This window comes from Lepeophtheirus salmonis, chromosome 3, assembly GCF_016086655.4.
Source record: "Lepeophtheirus salmonis chromosome 3, UVic_Lsal_1.4, whole genome shotgun sequence".
Taxonomy (NCBI): Eukaryota; Metazoa; Arthropoda; class Copepoda; order Siphonostomatoida; family Caligidae; genus Lepeophtheirus; species Lepeophtheirus salmonis.
In genome coordinates this window covers 42612222-42619834 of record NC_052133.2, presented here as the reverse complement: position 1 = coordinate 42619834, position 7613 = coordinate 42612222, and the positions used below count along the sequence as shown (strand labels likewise).

At 30.5% G+C, this 7613-nt stretch overlaps 1 long non-coding RNA gene across 1 annotated transcript; it reads left to right on the top strand.

Annotated features, from left to right (window-relative positions):
• The first annotated feature begins 5423 nt into the window (after positions 1–5423).
• Positions 5424–7402, top strand: LOC121113946 (uncharacterized). The gene is made up of 3 exons (XR_005863168.2): positions 5424–5841; positions 5930–6905; positions 7023–7402. It is a non-coding gene; the product is annotated as an uncharacterized lncRNA (long non-coding RNA).
• The last annotated feature ends 211 nt before the right edge of the window (positions 7403–7613 follow it).

Below are 7613 nucleotides of genomic sequence, written 5' to 3'. Positions count from 1 at the left end.
GTATTTGCCTATTATTACATCATATAATATGCCTTGATATGGACATTTTTATTAATTATACATTTTTTATTCAGTGATGATATTTCTATGTACTTTTAAAGGCTGGTGAAATGTACATGAGTTTTATTTTTTAGAAGAAATATCTTCAAAGTAAGAATCTATTGTAATCTTTATATAGTAAACTGCAATGCTGTATCATCCTCTATCTAGATGCATTAACTCATTTGCTATCCCATTTTAAAATATGGAAGTACAAAAAATTATTTACAATTATACCTGGAGTTGTAGAAAATATGACTTGTGACTATATTACTAAAAGTAAACTGAAAAATGACTTAGTAACCCTGATATTTTAAAGAATGTTTGAAAGGAAAGCAGCTTTATTGCCATGATGTATTTTTTAGAATAGCTGCGTGGAGGTATCAAAGGAAGGGAATACACACAAATCTCACTGCGTAGCAAGTAAGGACATAGGAAGAAATTACTCCAACGTAGATCCTCAATTTTATTATGTCACGAACAAGGACTTAATGTTGGTTACCACATCTATTGTGCGTGTACACGTCTATGTATTTCTATAGATATATACCTGCTGTAAACATAAAATTTACACACTTGGAAAGAACAAAAAATCGGCTGCTATTCTTTCATTATACATTTAACAAAAATCTTTATTAATCTTTTTCTGATAAATACATAGCCAATGTCAAATTAACTTATTCTATTCGGCTGCCATTTGCAGTACAGATGGCAATAATCCTCTATCGAAAAAAGTTGCAAGTATTGCGAATAAAGTTGAGGTCATAGCAGATCACTCCTCGTCAACAGGAGGGCTTCACGGTTTCAAAATTTGGATGACAGATGCTACAGTCCATCCTCTCGATATACCGCCACAAAATAAGTATATTCTTACTATATGGTGGCCGTATTCTCTTGTCCCAGAAAGTGATGTTGTGAGCTAAGAAGGCCCCATCTTGCTGAAAGACGACTTTGCCGTTGATGAAACTTGCCTGGACCTAGGGGAGCAGGTTGAATTACAAAATGTCAACTTACATAGCTGCTATGAGCCTGTAACCCTCTGGAAACAAGATCAGGGAGTCTTTGAGGGTAATATTCATGAGTCCTCCTTCCTCTCTATGGTTTTGTTGTGTTCTAGTCTCTTGTTAACATTTTAGATTGTCTGACGAGCCATTCCTGTCAGCCTGGCCGCCTTCTACACAAACAAGAGTTGATATAATAAACTTTGAATCTCAGATACGATGCCATTTGTCGTCTGATTAAAAAAGCAGCAGGTGCCTGAGATACATGGTTACCTATATCATCGAACAAAACTATGCACAAAACTAACTTAGCGTTAGCTTTTGGAATATGAATGTATCTATTTCACAGGCACGGAAATCCAAACTGTAGTGTTCTAGTACGCCTTATTCTCGAGTTATTTTTTAAAGGACTTTGATTCTTCTCAGAGTCACCAATATGTAGACTTGAGTTTGACTTGGACTCGTTATCTTGAGGCTTTGGTACCATAAGAACTCAGAACTACAATCATTTGGTCTATGGACTCAAAAACTTCTTGAATATTCCTCATTTTAACATATTCTTTTTGGGACTAATTTAGGGCTGACTAGATTCCAGCATTTTTCAAATACATTTGTACTCTGTCTAACTTAGCTATATAAAGCAAATAAATATTTACGTAATATGTACAAAAAGGTGGGTCATTTTGAAGGGTGTTGGATATTTTTTTTAAATTTTGAAAAATGGGTATCATAACATGTTGTGTATAATTAATAAAATAGTTTATGTAAAAATAGGAGCTCGAGGAAATGGCTTTGAGAAGATCTATAATATTTACTTAATCACTTTCAAAATGTATGTTCGTCATAATGCATATAGATAGAAATAGCACAATATACAAAATTTGACTTGTAAAACTATTTCTTTTTTCCAAAAAAAAAAAAATTGAACCTTTCGATTTTTTTTTGGTGGTTAAAATACCAATCAAGTTTCTCCAAAAGTCAATTATGCATTTCCCACAAAATTGGGAAATCTCTCAAGTATTCAATCGTCCTGAAATTTTTTATTGTATTACAATTTTATCAATACGATCATCGGCTTTAAATTCTGTTTTTCCACCCACTCAAATGTACTTGGCATCAGTTTACTTTCTGTCTGGGTGATCAGGCACCAATAAAAGAAATATTTGTAGTTTTATCACTCATTTGCAATCAAAATTACATATCAGAGAACTAATGTATTAATGCTTATTATATATTGATAATCAACAGCTGTAGTACTCAAGTCTGGGAACGGAAAAGGTGCGCTCGAGTACAGCTTTAATAAAAAGTGATGTGTTTTCATTTTTGAGATACCATACTATTTATAATAAACTTATATTATAAGTCGACTTTTTTATGGGATAACAACAGTCAGACAGCTATTTTGGACATATTTATAGCCAAACACTTATAAAAATCAAATAATAAGCTACTAAAGTAGATTTATAATATAGTTTGGAAGATGTTGTTTTAAGATTATAAAATAAAATTGTGTACTCTTTCATAAAATATGTAGGTTATATTAATAATCTTATTCATCTTTTTTAATAAAAATCAGAAAAATTAACATGAAAATTTGCCAAAATACTGGCAGTTATCCTTTTTTTTTCTATCAAAAAATCTTGAACAAAAATCAATGGCAAGAGAAAATTCTAATGATGCTTTTTTTTATTTTATTTATTCATATTGGTTAATGTTTTATAGACATGTTTTTATTATTAAAGCCATTTATTTAAATTTGTGGGATGAGTTATGATATCCACGAACTTTAGTTATAGTTCATATACTTAATTTGATATAAGATGCTTATATTAGCTCTGATATGGCCTTCTAAATATAATCTGTCAACTTTTCATTCTTTATTGTAACGATCCATTTTGGCTAACTATGTGTAATTTGATTAATAAGAATAATTTGTATACCGAAATTAAGAATAGCCTGTGAAAGGGTGTAAATATAATCCACACTTAATTTTGAATAAAAATAACGCCAACTTGCGTTTGCTTTGACCACCACATATTTAAATAACTAAGTTAGTAAAAAATAGATAGGATTATTTTCTATTTAGTCTTTTGTAAATCTACAAACTCTAATAAATCATTTTTCTTGAAGGCAAAACATAATTATACTCTAGAAACAAGTCAATTTATTATTTTTTCTGTTTTATTGCATTTTATTTCCTAATTTTTGCTTATCTCAGCATAGTATGGATTCAAATAAATGTATGTCTGTATTTATTCATAAATTGTATCTACTATTGCTTAAATAAATATTTGCTGCTTTATATCCCTTTCTCGCTCTTGTCTCAATTGGATTATCCCATCATAATATGTATGTTAAAATTTGCCAAATATCTGTTTTATTTTTAGGAAAAATATATGTATGTTACTTCCGCGAGTTTAGTGGGATAAATCACTTTTTCTTACCTATATCTATTAGGGTGTCTCATTTTGTTTGGAAATACATATTTAAATTGGGAGAACCCGTTAGTAAGTAATAAATACTCAGAAATGTAAGTATTTTTTTCCATATTTTTAAAAGAACTCTTAAATTTTAAAGTAGTCCTACTCGTATACATATATACATTTAATCATTTTCACTAATAGTACATACCAAGTCAGCCGTAATTATTTCCTCATTTTAACGCACAAAGTGATGAACCCCATGGCAGGATCCTGTTTGAATTAGGAACAAATTTATTAACTATTAATTGAACACAAAGAACATGCTTTAGTTAATTATCTCCAGATGGTGGTGGAAGCTGCTTCAGATCCTCTGTATGTGTTTGGCGCTCATTGAGGCCTTGGTCTTTAGTGGGCTGTTGTGGAATCTCCTCCAGGAGTTGGACTACATTTGTGCCTATATGGAATTGTCTAGGGGGCTGAGGTCTGGGATTTGCAGCACGATAATTTCTTTGTCAAGAAGTGCATGTAAGCCTTGTGCTATTTTTCGGATTTTCTTTGCAGTGTGGGAAGATGCTCCATCTTTTTAGAACACCCAGGGAGTATTGGCAACGATGGATTTTATACATTGCCGTTCAGAATTTTGAAGTTCTCATCAGTCTTCAACATGTATTCGAAAAGTATTCATGGCTTACGACAACTTTGGTGGGGTAACCTTTGATCACGTAGTGAAACTGAAAATATCGGTTTCAATATTGGTTTAGTATTGTATTGTATTAGTATCTACGTCAGTATGGTATCAGTATATCACACAAAACATGTTTCAGGTATTTTTCGGACCAAGTAGACACATGTAGTGTTGTTTTGGGTCCTTATCTAGGACCAAGGACACAGGTAAGCATAGATTAGCCCGATCTATTCAAGTAAATGCATACTTGTTTTTCCTTCACAAATAGTAAAATTGATCCATTGTGACGTCATTTAGGCTGTTTGTTCCTTTCAAAAGTCTATTTCATTTTATGAAAACTTTTGTTTAAATTATTTTGCTTATGTGCCTATAAAAAATAGCTTTTGATTATATCAAGTAGTTATGTATAAAATTATGAGTTCTTGAGTATTTGCTATTGCTCGACAATTTCTTTTGAGCAAGAAGTCCTCGTAAAATCTTATGAAGACTAAGCCATCTAGTCAACTCAAAGTCTTTTAACATGCGAATTCGTGAATCACGGGTACGATCCCAGTTCTGACATGTATGCCTATGATAGTAACTTGTTTTGTAAGTAGCTAGATTTTTTATGCTATTGCTTATAATGTAACTCTTAAATATACTTTTTTTCAAAAAGTAAGGAAATAAAATATTTACATAGCTTATTAAAAAGGGTCAAAAATGTCATTTAGATAATTTTAGATACTTTTTGGCGTATAAACATAAACAAAAATGTCGTTAATGGAATTCACATGAAAACGTATAATCGGTTTAAGTATGTTTTTACAGGATGATTGTTTAGAGTTAGATAGGGAAGTTGTTTCATTTAGAAGGGTGGCTAGCTCATAAATTTATGACTTAATTATTAAAAAAATATACTTTTTTTGTTATGCAAAAGAATATTTTCCAAATCGAGAATTTGTGAGATTACGAAATACACTATAACTTTTTTTTCTAGCCTAATGACGTTTTATGTCCCCCTATATACAATATTTATTTTGTATATTACCGTTTTAAGCATGTCAGTACACCAATACCACTAAAGCTTTTATATTCAAACAACCTTAGTAGTAATAAGGTAGACTCATCTTCCGAATTTGATTAATGTATATTAATTGTTTTGAATCTTTTCACACTTGTTTGTATTGACGTCATCTAACAAGGTGTTTTTTATATAATATCTATAATGACGGATTGTAAATTATCGTACTTTTTTTATAACTTAAGTAGTTGGTAATTTGAGCACATGTGAAAAAAAAAACAATGTTATTATGTTTTAATGGGATTTCCTTTATTTCACAAAATCTTTGTAAATACCAACTGTTATATTTCAGCTGTTAAGTATACTTTGAAATAATTTGACGAGTGCACTATGTAAATAGTTTTCCTAGAGTTTTATGCTAAAATCAAAAAAATAATAATCTAATTAACCTTCTCATTACTATTTATTTTTTATAAAATTATGCCTAATGCAAGTAATATCATTCGTTTTCTTTGTACTCATTTGAAAAAAAAAAAAATCTAAAACTACTCTGTCTATCTGATGCAAGCAGAGATAAATGTTTGAGTATTCAAGTTGTGAGAATGCAAATATATAAAAAAAACACAGTGTCAATTCAGCTGTCCTTCTTGATAATATACATCACATCAACAAAAAAATTATAGTACAAAAATAGTAAGTAATAAAACATTTGAATTTATAAACTGACATAATTATATAATTTTTCTAAATCCAAAAAAACTTTTATATTCTTACATTATAGGTTCGACTAATACCTTAAGTTTTTACTATTAAGACATTCCTTTCTTTCTATCAATGAATTTTCTAACATTTTTTCAAGCATCAACTAATATCATGACTATGAGTTAGGTATTACTACTCAACGAGTCTTTTTGAAATAGAAGTATGATCTTATATCCGTGACTACTTACTCATTCACCCTTATAATCACTATTCCATTGTTATTTCCATACTTTTTTCTTCTTCTTTAGACCTATTTATAGCTGAGATACAATAGTAAAGTGTAAAGATAAAGTTCAAACCTATGATATACCCGTATATCATATTTTAGAATACACTTAAATAAATTATCAAAGTCCAAGCTTTAATAATGATTTTTACAAAAGTGAGATTGCGTTATATTCGAAAAATCATTTCCAATTGTTTGTATTTATAAATATTTGCTGCATTTTAATATTCATCAAAATGGAAGCCAACAGAATTCTTGTGCTGTAAATGCTCGTGCACGAAACACCCCTGTCGAGATGGACAATGACCTTAGGATCCGCGGTACGCCCGTAAATGGTATTAAACCCCGCTTTTAAAACTCAAGAAACAGTCGACAGAAAGCCTGGTGAAGGTCGGAAACGAACACTAAGAACAAAGTCCATGATTTTGCATGTCAAAAACCGACTTGCTAGAAATCTAGTGTGGACAATTCCCTGTATTGACAAGAAGATGAATGGTAAGGAGTTCACTCTCTGAAAGATCTTTAGGGATGACTTGGCAGCAAATTCAAGAGCAAGAAGTATAAAACATCTCATTATGACGGCCATAAGGAGAAGAGGGTTTCCAAAGACAAGCTTCTTTTGAATGTTTCCAAAAACATGTGGCCTTGTAGCTCACTCCGCCCATCTTAATCCTCGAAGGTCTGCAACAATCATCAAGGGTCTATGAAATCATTGGAGTCTGCCATCAATGATGTATGGACAGACTAGTCAGAAAACTACATCTGTAAGGTAAGGCCTTCAGTATGAGGGTGGAGGCTGTCATTGAAGATGAGGAAGGGAATATTTTATAAAATATATATTAATTTCAGTTATAATTCACTAAAAATTTACTTTCTTTTTTCTCAGTATCTTCACGCACTAGTTTTTAAATCAAGTTTGAAAAACAAATTTAAAAAAAAAAGACAAAAATTAAATATGTCTTATGTCAAAATCTCCAGAAGCAAAATAACCAGATGCAAAAATGTTCATGGCAAAATTTCTGGTGGCAAAACTGTTCAAAAGTCTAATTAACCTCCGTGGAAGAAGATATTTATGAATTATTTTTTAGTTCACGTATGGTAAGATCAAACCACAATTTATAAGAAAAAGACAACTATGACATTTAAAAGAGTCAAACTTAGCTATAAATTTCAATTCCTTGAAATCTAAATGTAATATTTAAAAAATATGTAATAATTTGGCTTTTTATAAGTGAACTATTTAATGAAATGGGATTTGAAAATCTTAATTATGGAAATATCATAATTATATTCACACTCCAGGAATTTTAAAACCCTATTATTTTGGTAGTTTAATTGTACTATACCCACACATCAATATTCTATATTACGTAAGATATCATTAATAAATACTAGTACATATTTTTTTATCGTAATTAGTTTGTTAGTAATAAAACGTGTTGAATTGACTAATTTACTACTTTAACAATGTCGTAGT